The sequence below is a fragment of the Gossypium arboreum genome, chromosome 8 (genome assembly GCF_025698485.1).
Source record: "Gossypium arboreum isolate Shixiya-1 chromosome 8, ASM2569848v2, whole genome shotgun sequence".
Lineage (NCBI taxonomy): Eukaryota > Viridiplantae > Streptophyta > Magnoliopsida > Malvales > Malvaceae > Gossypium > Gossypium arboreum.
The window spans coordinates 131,299,898-131,314,176 of NC_069077.1; the positions used below are offsets into that span (position 1 = coordinate 131,299,898).

The 14,279-nt window shown below is 37.6% G+C and overlaps 1 non-coding gene across 1 annotated transcript; it reads left to right on the forward strand.

Annotated features, from left to right (window-relative positions):
- The first annotated feature begins 7,600 nt into the window (after window positions 1-7,600).
- On the forward strand, window positions 7,601-7,707 carry LOC128280272 (small nucleolar RNA R71). Its single transcript, XR_008270452.1, has one exon. It is a non-coding gene; the product is annotated as a small nucleolar RNA R71 (small nucleolar RNA).
- Window positions 7,708-14,279: the final 6,572 nt, after the last annotated feature.

Consider the following 14,279-nt stretch of genomic DNA (forward strand, 5'->3'; position numbering starts at 1 on the left):
CTCTAGGGTTGCATTAACTCGATTTATGGATCCCCTTATTAGGTTTTACCCTAATCCAGCAAAATCTTGTCACCCTATTTCTAGGCGCGCAATCAACTCTGCTTAATTATGACAAATGTACTCTTAGACAGGGTCTATTCCTCCTCTGAGTAAGAGCATGTCTTGAATCAGTATCCTGGGATAACAAAACAAGAATTCAGAACACATAATTAGAACAAGTTAAATATTTATCATATGATTCAGAAAATAATAACAAGATTCATCTTATGTTTTATTCCCCTTAGGTATTTAGGGGTTTTAGTTCATAACTAAATAAGAAAACATCTCAGAAGAATAAAGAATACAAAACATAAAGAAAACCCAAAACTCCTAAAAGGAAATTGAGGAGAGATCTTCAGTCTTGATGATGAATCCGGCTTCTGAATTGGATCAATCAGCTTCCTTGGAGTAATTCCTTACCCCCTATTCCCCGTCCCCCATTTTCTTCCTTCTCTAGGGTGTATTTATAGGCTTTAGAATGCCTAGAAGCCCTCAAAAGTGCCCTTTTTCCGAATTGGACTTAACTTGGGCTCTGCAGGGACACGCCCGTGTGCGATTACTTCAGGCCGTATTCGAACCTGTTAAAATGGCACGGGCATGTGCTATACCCGTGTGAATCGTGCTCAAATTCTGCTAGATTGACACGGCCGTGTGGTCTGCCCGTGTGAGGAGGTCTAGGCCGTGTTGATTTCGTACTTTGGCCCATTTTCTCTGTTTTTGGCCCGTTTCTCGTTCCTTTCGCTCTCCTATGCTCTCCTAAGTATAAAACATGAAATTAAAGCATTAGGAGCATCAAATTCACCAATTCTAATGAGAAATCATCCATAAAATGCATTAAACATGGGGTCAAAATATGTATAATTTATGGTTTATCAAATACCCCCACACTTAAGCATTTGCTTGTCCTCAAGCAAAATTCTCAACTTATAATCAAAATAAATTCTTCTCAACTTACAATTCCTATCAATAATATCTCAGAATAATCCATAGGTAATCATACATTGAGAATTCAACTAAGAAGAACATAAAAGTTTCAAACATTCCAAGTTGAGTATTTAATCATGCAAACATAGGTGTTTCTCCGCATCTAAGTAATTACCTTTGATTCAGAATATCACAGAGTTTCACATCCTCACTAAAGATTCACTCAAATCACTCGAGGTGTTTAAGGACAATAAATGAAGCACTCAATAGTCAATAATGAAAAGTCATTACCATAGGCTTGCATGAAAATCAAATCTCCACCATTATAATTTAAGATGATACAACAATCAAAAGGTCTTTAGAGGGTTGTAACGAGGCTTGGTTAGGGGGTGTGGTCACAAGCTAAAAGAAATGGTTAGAATCGAGATTGAATTGAAAAATTACGTAACTAGAAAAAGAGTTAATCTTTACTTGCGTACAACAGAGCTTCTTCTCAGAAAATGAAATTACAGATATGTATACATATTTTTTTTATAAGAACAAGTTAAAATAATATAGACTAACTATCAAGAACAAAACATAGCTAGGCAATCTATTCAACTCAAATCTCGACAAAAAATAGGATTAATTTAAGGGATTTCAACAATAATAGGTTAAAGGTTAACATTAAGGGTAATACAAGAAATGGCTTGTTAGGTTCAAAGGGGTTTACTAGGGGTTAATCGTGGGGGTAGGCATTTCATGGCATGAATGGGTTAATCCTAAGTGCCTTAATCATTTTGACATATCAAATCAAATGGTGCGGTCTCGACATGCATAATCAAGCAAGTTCAATACTGACGCACTCAAAGCAATAATGAAAGTGAGCATGAAAGAATTAATAGATGCTCAAAAGGCTCAAAAATCTTACAAAAAATTATGGCTTTTTGATGTTTAGACTCGTGAATTACAATTCAAAGTAATACCTAGACTTGGGGAAACAACCTATAATTTTAAATTCTTAAAAATCAACTTATCATGCTTGATTCTCTAATGTCATAAAGTTTAAATAGTCAATGCATAAATCTCTATTTTAATTCAAGATATATCAATCAAAATCATAAACCAATCAAAATTTATCTTAAATATGATATGAGACCTTTTCAAGAGAACAAGGCAATCATTAATAAATACCCCCCACACTTAAGATGTACATTGCCCTCAATATACAAAGATAGATATTAGAGTATAAAAATAAGATAGGGGGAGGATTGAAACTTCATGTATTAAGAACGGATGATATCCTTGGATTGGCAAGATCGAGTATTGGAGATAACTCTGGATGGCAAGCTTGACTCTGAAGGTAAGTCATTTTTTTGAAAAGGAAAAAAAAATGAATCTTAAAAACAAATGAGTCTTAAAAACTTAATAAAAGAAAAATAAAATAAGATAATTATTCTAATTTTTCAAATGGCAGGGCCGGGGCACACGCCCGTGTGCGCCATGGCTCAGTCGTGTTTGTCGCGAATTAAGATGTCGCCACACGGTCTTCTCGCACGCTCGTGTATATAGGCTGTGTGGCTACAAGATCGTGTCGCACGGCCGTGTCTGGCATGGTTGGCTTCTCCCACGGTCGTGTAGGTTGGCGCACGCCCGTGTCATTCTGGCAGTGTTGTCTAAGGGTGCTAGACACGAGCGTGTTGTATGCCCCTGTTTATTTGGCGATTTGACCACGGTCATGTCGACGACTGTGTCGTTTTATCGCAGCCCATGTTTGGGGAAATCTTCTACCCTGTTTCTGCACGGCTATATCAAACGGTCGTGTTTCTATCCATGTTGGTCACACGGTCTTAAGCACGGCCATGTGCTAGGCCATGTGGAGTTGGGAACCTATGCTTTAAGTACTCTGTTAGTGACCTAAATGTTTAAAACTTGAAATGTAAATAATTTAAAACCGTTAGTATTCGGGTTGCCTCCCGAGAAGCGCTTGTTTATAGTCTAAGCTCGACTGTTACCTTGTTGGTTTATTCAGGGTGGTTTGTGGAGTCGTAGCTCCTTTCTATTGACTTTAAAATTCTCACCATTATAAAGTTTGAGACGGTGTCCATTTACTTTGAAAGTACCGTATGATGGGTGACTTACCTCTATTGTGCCATATGGAAGAACAGATTGAATTACGAAGGGTCCTGACCATCGTGATTTTAGTTTCCCGGGAACTAATTTGAGTCTTGAGTTGTATAGTAAGACGAGATCTCCAACTTCAAATTTTTTTCGTTGCTTTAAACGAACGTCATGGCGCCGCTTTGCTGCTTCCTTGTATAGGCATGAATTTTTGTATGCATTGGCTCGCCATTCATGAAGCTCGTTCAGCTGCATCAACCTATATTTTCCTGCAAGTTCGGGATCAAGGTTTAGAAATTTAATAGCATAAAAAAGCTTTATGCTCTAGTTCGAATGGTAGATGACAACTTTTTCCATAAACAAGTCTGTAAGGTGATGTCACTATGGGAGTCTTAAAAGCAGTTCTGTAAGCCCATAAGGTATCGTCTACTTTTGTTGCCCAGTCTTTTCTATTTGATTCTATTGTTTTTTCAAAGATCTGTTTGAGTTCTCGGTTTGCTACTTCAACTTGTCCATTAGTTTAAGGATGGTATGGGGTGGCCGTTCTATGATGAACTCCGTATTTCTTAAGGGTTTTTTCAAATTGGGTATTACAAAAATGAGTGCCCCTGTCACTAATAATTGGTCTAGGTGTTTCGAATCTCGAGAAGAGTTTTTTAAGGAAACGTACTACCACTCTAGCATCATTAGTAGGTAGAGCTTGGGCTTCTACCCATTTGGACATGTAGTTAACTGCTACTAAGATGTATTTATTCCCAAATGAACTAGAGAATGGGCCCATAAAATCGATACCCCACACGTCAAATATTTCACATGAAAGCATATAGTTTTGAGGCATTTCATCACGTTTAGATATGTTACCTGTCCGTTAGCACTTGCCACATGAAGTAACATACCTGATAGCATCTTTGAATAATGAAGGCCAATAAAAACCTGATTCAATTATTTTTTGTGCGATCTTAGTTCCACTATAGTGTCCTCCGGTTGGCCCTGAGTGGCAATGTTCCAATATTTTTGATATTTCTGATCCTGTAACGCATCTTCTGATGACTTGATCTGCACATCTGCGAAATAGAAATGGATCATCCCAAAAGTAGTTTTTCACATCAATAAAGAATCACTTTTTTTGCTGGTGTGTTAACCCTTTTGGGATAATGTTAGCAGCTAAAAAATTCGCAATGTCTACAAACCAAGGTACCTCGGAGTTAGATATAGCGAAAAATTGTTCTTCAGGGAACGAATTATTTATTTCAACGTCATCTAGTTCTCTGGTATTGGATTTCTCGAGCCTAGACAGATGATTAGCCACGAGATTTTCAGCTTCTTTCTTATCCTGAATCTCAAATTCAATTCCTGCAATAGGAGAATCCATCGAATGAGTCAAGGTTTTGCATCGGTTTTAGTTAAAAAGTAGCGAAGGGTGGAATGGTCAGTGTAAACAACAACTTTAGACAAATCAAATATGATCGAAATTTATCAAATGCAAAAACCACAGCCAGCAACTCCTTTACTATAGTAGTATAGTTTTCTTGTGCAGCCGTTAAGGTTTTGCTAGCGTAATAGATAGGTTGAAAATGCTTGTCTCTTCGCTGTCCCAATACTGCACCTACTGCAAAGTCACTCGCATCACATATTAGTTCAAATGGAAAGTTCCAATCATGTGCAATTATGATTGGGGCATTAATTAATTTATCCTTTAAAGTATTAAATGCTTCTAAACATTCTTGATCGAAGTTAAAAGGTATATCTTTTCCTAGAAATTTAGTCAAAGGCTTAGCTATTTTAGAAAAATCCTTAATAAACTTCTATAAAAACCAGCATGTCCTAAAAAACTCCTAATAGCCTTAACCGAACTAGGGGGTGGTAATTTTTCTATTGTTTCTATTTTAGATTTATTCACCTCAATCCCTTTACTAGAAATATTATGCCCTAATACAATACCTTCTTGAACCATGAAGTGACATTTCTCCCAGTTAAGCACAAGGTTTGTTTCCTCACATCTTACTAAAACTCGTTTTAAATTTTTAAGGCAGAGATGGAAAGAGTTACTGAATACCAAAAAATCATCCATGAAGACTTCTATGATATCTTCTACGAGTTTATCGAATATGGCCATCACACAGCACTGAAAAGTTGTAGGAGCATTACATAATCCAAAAGGCATTCTATGATAAGCGAACATACCATATGTGCATGTGAATGTCATCTTTTCTTAATCTTCAGTAGCTATTGGGATTTGGAAGTAACTAGAGAGTCCGTCTAGAAAGCAGTAATACATGTGTCCGGATAATCTTTCCAACATTTGGTCAATGAATGGGAAGGGGAAGTGATCTTTTCTTGTGGCATCATTCAGTTTCCTGTAGTCTATGCAAACTCTCCACCCTGTGACTGTTCTTGTTGGGAATAATTCATTCTTCTCGTTGGTCACAATCGTCATGCCTCCTTTCTTGGGGACAACCTACACTGGACTTACCCAAGAACTGTCAGAAATAGGATAAATAATTCCAGCATCTAGAAGTTTAATTACCTCGGGTTTTACAACTTCCTTCATGTTGGGGTTCAAACGTCTTTGAGCTTGCACACACGGTTTGTATTCATCTTCCATCAAAATTTTGTGGGTGCAAAAAGAAGGGTTGATTCCTTTAATGTCATAAATTTTCCAAGCTATGGCCTTTTTATGTTCTTTTAATACTTGGATTAATTCCTCTTTTTCCTTGGGTTGCAAATTAGAAGCAATAATAACTGGTAATGTAGAATTATTTCCAAGAAATGAATGCGTATTCTAAGTGGTTTGGTAATTGTTTAAGTTCCAGTTTGGGAGGCTCTTCAATAGAGGGTTTTTCTTAATTTCATCGTTTATCTTAATACCCTCATATTCTACTTGTCTTGATGAATGGTCATTAGGTTCCTCACCTGTCTCCTCGTCTTGATCTAGATACGGTTCCGTCGTCTCCTCTTGTACAATTTCCTGAAAAGAGTCTTGAGTAATATGATCAATAGAGTCAATGAAATAACATGAATCATCATGTTCCCTAGAGAATCTCATAGCATCGTAAATTTTAAAGATAATCTCCTCATCACCTACTCTAAGTACCAATTTACCATCTCCCACGTCAATCACAGCTCTAGCAGTGGCTAGGAATGGGCACCCTAAAATTAAAGGTACTTCTACATCTTCATCCATGTCAAGCACAACAAAATCAACAGGGAATATAAATTTATCTACTTTTACGAGTACGTCTTCTATAATACCCCTAGGATATTTAACAGATCATCGGCTAATTGAACACTCATCCTAGTAGGTTTGGGTTCCCCAAGACCAAGTTGTTTGAACATTTTATATGGCATCAAATTAATGCTAACGCCTAAATCAACTAGTGCTTTTTCAACATTCAGACTACCAATTAAGCAAGGGATAGTAAAACTTCCTGGATCATTCAGTTTGGTTGGCAGCTTGTTTTGGAGTATGGCTGAGCACTCCTCGTTGAGTTCTACTGTAGATAAGTCCTCGAACTTCCTTTTATTTGTTAGAAGCTCCTTCAAAAATTTTGCGTAGGTAGGCATCTGCGAGATGGCTTCAAAAAAAGGTAATTTGATATATAATTGCTTAAAAAGTTCAAGAAACTTACCGAATTGTGCATCAATGCAATCTTTTTTTAATTTTGCTGGATATGAAACTGGTGGTTTATATTCCTCCGGCACTGGTTTGTCACTATTTTCGGTTTTCTTCCCTCCTTTCGCTTTCCACGGCTTCTTGTGCTAACTTCTTTCCAGATTCCGCTAACACTTTCCCACTCCTTAGTGTAACTACTTTGACATGCTCTCTTGATTTGGTGTTACTAAGTAAATTTCCTAGTGGTCTTTCCGAGATCAGTTTGGATAACTAGCTTATCTGAGTTTCGAGCCCTTAGATCGATGCTTGTTGATTCTTAAGTGCTGTCTCGGTGTTCTAAAAACGGGTTTCTGACACTGATATAAACTTTGAGAGCATCTCTTCAAGGTTTGGCTTCTTTTCCTGTTGGTAGGGTGGTTGTTGGTAACCCGGAAGATGTTGTGGTCTTTGGTTTCCTTGACCGCCCACGAGAAATTGGGGTAGTTCCTCAAACCTGCATTATAAGTGTTACTGTATGGATTGTTTTGAGGTCGAGGATTATTACCAATGTAATTTAATTGCTCGTTTTCCATGTTGTGGTCATAAGGTTGGTATTCCGAATGGTTTGTTCCGCCGTTACTTGCTTCGCATTGCATTATTGGGTGAACCTGTGAAGAATTAAGAAAACCATCAATCTTTTTATTTAAGAGTTCTACCTGATTAGATAGCATGGTGACTGAATCGACGTTATAAACGTCGGTTGTTTTCGTTGGCTTTGTCCTCATAACTTGCCACTGATAGTTATTCAGTGAAATCTCTTCTATAAACTCATAGGCATCTTTCGGTGTTTTATTGTTGATGGTTCCGCCAGTAGCTGTGTCAACCATTTTCTGAGTCGAAGGATTCAGACCATTGTGAAATGTTTGTACTTGGAGCCAAAGTGGTAACCCATGGTGAGGGCACCTTCTCAAAAGGTCCTTGTATCTCTCCCATGCATCGTAGAGTGTTTCTAAATCCATTTGCACAAAAGAAGAGATATCATTACGTAACTTAGTCGTTTTAGCCGACAGAAAATATTTTAGTAAAAATTTTTCAGTCATTTGTTCCCAAGTAGTGATAGACCCTCGTGGTAACGAGTTCAACCACTGTTTAGCTTTGTTTCTCAGTGAAAAAGGAAATATCCGAAGGCGAATGACATCATCAGAAACGCCATTAATTTTGAAAGTGTCGTAAAATTCCAGAAAATTCACCGAGTATTGGGATCCTCATCCTGCAAACCATCAAACTGAACAAACTGCTGTATCATTTGAATTGTGTTAGGTTTCAGTTTGAAATTATTCACAGCGATAGCAGGTCTAACTATACTTGATTCAGTTCCTATTAAAGAAGGTTTAGCATAGTCAGACATAGTACGTGGAGCAGGATTTTGATTAGCCGCAATTACAGGAGGTAGCTGATTTCCTTGGTTTTCAGCCATCTCTTCGGTTAGGGGTTGAGTATCGTCTTCTTGCTCGTTCTCCATGTATCTTAAGTTTCGCCTTATTTATCTTTGGTTTCTACAAACTGTGTTATCGATTTCTTCGTCAAAAAGTAATGGTCCTGACGGGTTTCTTCTAGTCATAAACTATAAAAACTTGCCAAGAGAAAGAAAGAGTGGGTTAATAAATAATAATAATAAAATTAAATTGCAAGAAAAATAAATGGCTAAAGTAATAAAAATTGAGCATTCCTAATATTTTAGATCCCCGGCAATGGCGCCAAAAACTTGATCGCGAGGTTTTGTGATAGGTTTTAAATATTTATAATTACTCATTCTTGAACTAACTATTATCACGATGTAGGCAAGTGTACCTATTGAATAGTAGTATAGTTTTAGCAAGACCAAATTGTTGAACCCAAAAGAACTAAAAGTACTAGTAATGACTGTCTTTTTATTATCTAGCCTAAGAATAAAGAGGTTTTGTTTAAATTAACTAATTATCTAAACTAAGAACTCACAGAGAAAAGAATTGGGGAATTGCTTTTGGGAAAATCGATTGAATGAAGACAATACCTAAGGAAAAATCCACCTAGACTTTACTTGTTATTCTGGCTCTGAATCGGACGATTTATTCATTCAACTTGTTCCGTAGAGATCCCTAAGTTATGTTATTATCCCTATTCAAGACTAATAACATCTAATCCCTAGATTGAATAATTGAGACTTTTCTCTAATTAACACTTTAGGGTTGCATTAACTCGATCTATGGATCCCCTTATTAGGTTTCACCTTAATCCGGCAAAATCTTGTCACCCTATTTCTAGGCACGCAATCAACTTCGCTTAATTATGACAAATGTACTCTTAGACAGGGTCTATTCCTCCTCTGAATAAAAACATGTCTTGAATCAGCATCCTGGGATATCAAAACAAGAATTAATAACACATAATTAAGAACAAGTTAAATATTTATCATACGATTCAGAAAATAATAACAAGATTCGTCTTAGGTTTCATTCCTCTTAGGTATTTAGGGGTTTTAGTTCATAACTAAATAAGAAAAAATCTCAGAAGAATAAAGAATACAAAACATAAAGAAAACCCAAAATGCCTAAAGGGAAATTAAGGAGAGATCTTCAGTCTTGATGATGAATCCGGCTTCTGAGATGGATCAATCAGCTTCCTTGGAGTAATTCCTTACCCCTTATTCTCCGTCCCCCCTTTTCTTCCTCCTCTAGGGTGTATTTATAGGCTTTGGAATGCCTAGAAGCCCTCAACAGTGCCCTTTTCCGAATTGGACTTAACTTGGGCAATGCAGGGACACGCCCGTGTGACACGCCCGTGTGTGATTAGTTCAGGCCGTGTTCGAGCCTGTTAAAATGGCACTGGCGTGTGCTATACCCATGTGAATCGTGCTCCAATTCTTCCAGATTGACACGGCCGTGTGGTCTGTCCTTGTGAGGAGGTATAGGCTGTGTTGATTTCATACTTTGTCCCATTTTCTCTGTTTTTGGCCCGTTTCTCGTTCCTTTCGCTCTCCTATGCTCTCTTAAGTATAAAACATGAAATTAAAGAATTAGGAGCATTGAATTCACCAATTCTAATGAGAAATCATCCATAAAATGCATTACACATGAGGTCAAAATATGTATAATTTACGGTTTATCAACAACTTGAAGATGGAAGGTCAAGCAGAGTTCCATTGTGAGCTCGAGGTACGTCGGCTCGATGATCTCAAAGAAGAGCCCCCACGGGTCAATCGTCAGGAGGGCTCGGACTGTGTCAGCCATTTGAATTTGTTCAAGTGTGGCTCAGTCAATATAACGGCCTACACCTAGGGGTCGAGCCCGTAATATCTGAAATAGTTCCTCCTGGGGTCCTAAGGGTAACTGGAGGAAAGGGTGACGGATCTCAGCGGTAGGACCCAATGATGACATTGCTCCTTTCTTTTTCTTCGAAGTAGGGACGGCGGTCTGCTTGCCACGTGAGGTTGACATAGTATACCTGCAATGGCAAGATGAAATAAAAATAAAATTACTCCCCAACAATAGCATGAAAAAATATGCATGGTAAGACTAATAAAGATACTTCATAGAAGTCATTACTAAAGTGTAACACCCCGAACCCGAGACCATCGCCGGTGTCGGACACGAGGGGTTAACAAGCCAAGTTCACTTGTTTTGCCCATCCATTTGACATTTCCAGTCAGGCTGGAAAACTGCATCACTGTCGCCTTAAAAATCATATCTCGAGTTTCAAAACTCGGAAACTGGTTTCGTAAATTTTCCCTGAATTTAGACTCATATATCCATCCATGGATTTATTTCTAGAATTTTTGGTCGGGCCAATTGGTAGAGTTTATTAGTTAAAGTCACCCATGTTACAGGGATCGACTGCTCTGACCTTCGCGTGGTATAACTTGAATATCTCTCTGTACAGGGCTTTAATGCTGGTACCGTTTGTTTCTAATGAAACTAGACTCAAAATGGAATCTGTACATATAAGGTATGTCTCCTAATTATTTTTGGATAATTTATAGTAAATTTTTAAAGTTGTGACAGGGAACCCAGAAACCATTCTGGCCCTGTCTCACAATAGCTTTAATATCTCTTAACATGTAACTCCTATGACCATTTCGTTTCTTCCATAAGAAAATAGACTCATCAAGGTTCATTTACATAGCTTATTCACTATTTAATTCCATTCCTACGAATTTTGGTGATTTTTCACATTCACGTCACTGCAGTTGGCAGCATCTGTTTTTAAGGTAGGTCTTACCTATTTGGTAGTCTCCATGAACCAACTAGTCTTGCCATACATAGGTTCATATATGATCATTTTAACCATGCCAATGGCTGATAATATGACCAACATTCCCATTTCCAAGCCATAGCCACATCATGACACCAAATATATACATACAAACCACAATTAGTCTAAGTCGATACTTCACTTTTACGAGCCATTTTCGCATGGCCGTACATATATACATCACAACATATTCAACCAACAAGGGGTAGTCCTATACATGCCATTTCAAAGTTCAACCAAAATTTATACCAAAATAGAGGCGTGGATAGTGTGGATGACTTCGACTTTATTGATCCCGAATCCAATTGCTATCGAGCGAAATCTATAAAACAGAGAGCCAAAGTAACGGGGTAAGCATTTTTTATGCTTAGTAAGTCTCAAGGAATATAATCAGCTCTAATTACAGCAATACATTCACATAGCCAAATGCATCATTTCATTAATACACATTCTTACTTCACACTTCATCATTATATACTTTCACAAAGTATCAATCAATTCAATAACTGAAATTTATTAGTCGATTGAGCGAATGTTGCTCAAACATGTCGACTTTCCAATGCACATATAACGTACCTTATCCTTTGGGCTTTTCGAGTGTACTAATTGAATTCATTACAGCAACCAACACTCACCTCCAGCCCAAGATTCTTGAATATAACCGGATATAATCACGTGCACAAATGCCTTGGTCTTAGCCCGGATAGAATAACTTCATACGAATGCCTTGGTCTTAACCCCGATATAGCCACTAGCACAATTACCTTGGTCTTAACCCGGATATAATTTCAGCATAATTGTCTTCGGGCTTAGCGGATATCATTCAATTTCTCATGTACACATACATCAATAATCATTGGACATACATATTTCATTTTCATTACTAAGGCTCAAACGCAAATATAATCACAAGCATATTCGCCTTCGGGACTTAGCCGGGTAGAATTCAAATGCTCATACATACATAATCAATGATCAATACACATCCATACTTTATTTCACATAATTCAAGTAGGGTCACTTCTTGAGGACTTACCTCGGATGTTGTCGAACGGCTTTTTCGGCTATTCGATCACCTTTTCCTTCCCTTGTCCAATTGTGGCCCTCTTAGCTCTTGAGCTAATTCAAACAAATTCAATTTATTAAAACCTCATTGTGCTTGCTTATGGCGAATATGACAAGGAGTTTAAATGGTCATATGGCCACTCTTTAGCTTGAATACACAATGGTCATGCACATTTTATACTACATCAAGCAATTCAATACAATTTATTTGAGCATCAAGGAAAAGCTAAGGCCTTCAATAGGCTACCCAAGGCCGAATATTCATGTACATGTTGAGGTCAATTTTGCACTTAATACCTCACAAAAACAGCATGCATTTTACTAGTTAATGCTTTGCACATTGTGGCCCAAAACTTATAATATAGCATCAAGCACTTATATGTGTGCTAGGCGAATTGTGCTTGCAATTTCACAAGCATTCTTCCACATCTTCTTCTTTAAACCAATATATTCATCACTTACTTCATAGCCAAAACATCATGTGCAAACATATATATACAATATGAGCATGGCGAATTTCAAGGTGTCCATAGCCATCCAAAATACAAATTTTAACTAACATGCAAGAAGCATGAACCATGCTCATGAATGCATCATGGCGAATATGACAATCATGCTCCATTCAACTTCAATCATGGTTAAACACAAAAGAAAACTCAAAATCTTACTCAAGAGTAGACAATCCATCATTGCATGCATCATCATCAAGCTTCACACTTAGCATGCAATGGCTTTATCACCATAACAACTTTGGCCAAATACCATTTCCATGGCATAACAAGGATTTGAGCCATGGCTAACATGCACATCAAATTAGCAACCAAACCATGCATGAAACTCCCAACACAACCTCATACATACCTTAATCTTGATGCAACTTAGCCAAATCTCCTTCTAGATCTCTTCTAAACAAAGGAAATGAAGCAAAATCCCTTCTTCCTCTTAGTATTTTCGCCAAAAAGGAGAGAGCAAGCATGAACAAATTTTTTTTCTCTTCTTGGTTGCACGGCAATGGGGGGATGCTACTCTCTCACACACATTTTTTTTCTTTTCTCACCCATGCTTAGTTGTTTATTATTTCTAACATCATCCATTAGTAAAACATGTTGGGAACATGTTCCTTGCCCATAACCTTGTCATGGCCGGCCACTCCTCCTTAGGAAGGGATTATTTGACATGCAACTCCACCTTTTTGTTAACATGTACTAACAAGCCATTTAAAATTAGCCTATCATATTTCACCATGTTTCACTTTGATCCCTATTTAATACTTTCTCATACAAATGGGTAAAATTAGAGAATGAAATTTCCACATATGCATGCACACACATAGTAAGCATAGAATATAACAATTAATTATTTTTATGACTCGGTTTAGTGGTCCCGAAACCACATTCCGGCTAGGGTCTATTTTGGGCTGTCACATAAAGAACAACTATGCTAAAAAAAAAATAACCCAATCAGATATATTAAGTCATTACTATGAATAGGACTACGAGAGTAATGCTAACGGAAATATCTAGTGAATTAATGCATGTGAGTTTGATAAGTATTAAATCTGGTGTGGGTAAGCATGAAATCTATGGAAACAAGAAAAATGGATGAATGCAGCAAAATGTATTAACTAACATGGCAAATTTCTTAACAAGTAGCATAAGTATTCTATCATTTTAACTATGATTATTTACTCAAAATAAAACAAACTATCATGAAATAAGTAAAAGAATGAAGAGAATAGAAGGAAAAAATGAACAAACGTAAGAGGGAGGAGTTTTGGGTCGTCGAAAGTGGTGATGTGGTTGGCGCACGGGCGTGGCAGGTAGGGCATGTGAAGTTACAGCAGCTAGGGTTAGGGATTTTAGGGAAGGGGGGATGAATAGTGAGGGGTTTATATAGATTTTGGGGCACACGGCTGTAGGGCACGCCTGTGTACCCTTATTTCAGCCCGTGTTTATCATGATTTTCAAATTTGGGCACATCTAAAATTTGTCACAATGTAACACCCCTTACCAGTACCTGAGACCGGGATAGGGTACGAGGCATTACTGGACAAACATACAAACATTAAACTAAAATACGGGCCATAAAATTTCATTCATATTTCAAAACGTTCATTCACTTACACATAGTCCCTTATTTGAGTCTATGAAGCACAAAACATACTTTAGAAAGGGTTCGGGACTAAACCGAGAACTTACGAAAATCTTGGAAATTTCATGCTTTAAGGCTCCACGCGCTCGTGTCCCAAAGTCGTGTTCCATACACGGAT